The sequence below is a fragment of the Octopus bimaculoides genome, chromosome 2 (genome assembly GCF_001194135.2).
Source record: "Octopus bimaculoides isolate UCB-OBI-ISO-001 chromosome 2, ASM119413v2, whole genome shotgun sequence".
Taxonomy (NCBI): Eukaryota; Metazoa; Mollusca; class Cephalopoda; order Octopoda; family Octopodidae; genus Octopus; species Octopus bimaculoides.
In genome coordinates, this window is record NC_068982.1 from 142186278 (window position 1) to 142187924 (window position 1647).

At 37.6% G+C, this 1647-nt stretch overlaps 1 long non-coding RNA gene across 1 annotated transcript in view; it reads right to left on the minus strand.

Annotated features, from left to right (window-relative positions):
• The window catches only part of LOC128247031 (uncharacterized), a 50369-nt gene extending 49359 nt beyond the window's left edge, over positions 1-1010 (minus strand). Inside the window, exon 1 of the long non-coding RNA XR_008263447.1 lies at positions 868-1010. This is a non-coding gene — a long non-coding RNA (uncharacterized LOC128247031). The remainder of the gene's footprint in view (positions 1-867) is intronic.
• Positions 1011-1647: the final 637 nt, after the last annotated feature.

Here is a 1647-nt window from a genome sequence, read left to right on the forward strand (position 1 = left end):
ATGTATGCTTGGAAATAATGATAATAATAATAATAAAATAACAACAACAACAATAATAATAATAATAATAATAATAATAATAATAATAATAATAATAAAATAACAACAGCAATAATAATAATAATAATAATAATAATAATAATGATAATAATAATACTAATAAAATAATAATAATAATAATAATAATAATAATAATAATAATAATAATAATAATAATAATAATAATAATAAAATAAAAATAAAAATAAAAATAAAAATAAAACTACTGAACAATAATAATAATAATAATAATAATAATGATAATAATAAACAGGATGGTCACGTTTCGAATGGCTTTGATATATGGTCTTATTGATCAGGGTTGAAATGTTGATAAATAGCAGGAGCAGCAACAATATTCACCATCATCATCATTGCCATCTTCATCATCATCATCATCATCATCACCGCCACCAACATCATTGTCATCACCAACAGCATTACTCACGACAGTAATAGCATCAACAATAACAACAACAATAAAAGCAGAGGAACACCGCATTATCGTGGTGGTGGTGGTGGTGGTGGTGGTGGTGGTCGCCGTCATCGTCGTCATTGTCCTCATCATCATCATCATCATCATCATCATCGTTAACAGTAGCATCATTGAATGTATAGTAATAACAGCGACAACAATAGCAAGAACAACAACGAACAAGACCAACAGCTAGAATCGCTGGATCAGTAAGCATCCATACCACTAGCAACAACAACAACAACAGCAACCACACCGATAACATCGAAACGCAGAGCCAACTAGACAGCTCTTACGTGGTCGCTCGGCCTGTTAGAAACAGCAGTCAATACACCCTCAAAATTATACACTACCGGTCTGAACGAAGCGGTCTACAATGGCGAAAGTAGTCCTCCAAGATAATGCGAAAATGAAGGGATGGTCACGGCTAGAAAGCCTTTGGTAATAGCGCTGCACAGGATCGGCGTTAAACAGCAACTGCAAAAAAAACTTCTACTGCTGCTGCTGCTTCTACTACTACTACTACTACTACTACTACTACTACTACTACTACTACACGTAGTGATACTAATCGCAAAAAATATCACCTCTGTAGCCCACACCGCCACCACCACCACCGCCACCACCACCACCACCACTACAAAAACAACAACAATAACAACGACAACTACTACTACTACTACTACTACTACTACTACTACTACTACTACTACAAAAACACCGACAACAACAACAACAACAACAACAACAGCAGCATCGGTAGCAGCTGAAAGATTAGCACCCAACTTCAAGAACAGCACCACAGCGACGATAATTTACTATCGCCACCATTAACTCCATCACCACCACCACCACCACCACTACCGCCTCCAACAACAAAAACAACAACAACAACAACAACAACAACAACGATACGCACCATTGCCACCACCATCACCATTCGGATACCATTAGCACATCACCACCACCACCTCCACCACATCCACCGGCTCCACCGCCGCCACCGCCGCTACCACCACACACCGTCGCCATCACAATTTCTCACCACCACAGTAACAAAAAAAAAGCATACTACCACTGTATGCATTCTTCACGCGTGCATACATACATTGCACATATATTTCTAAACACAT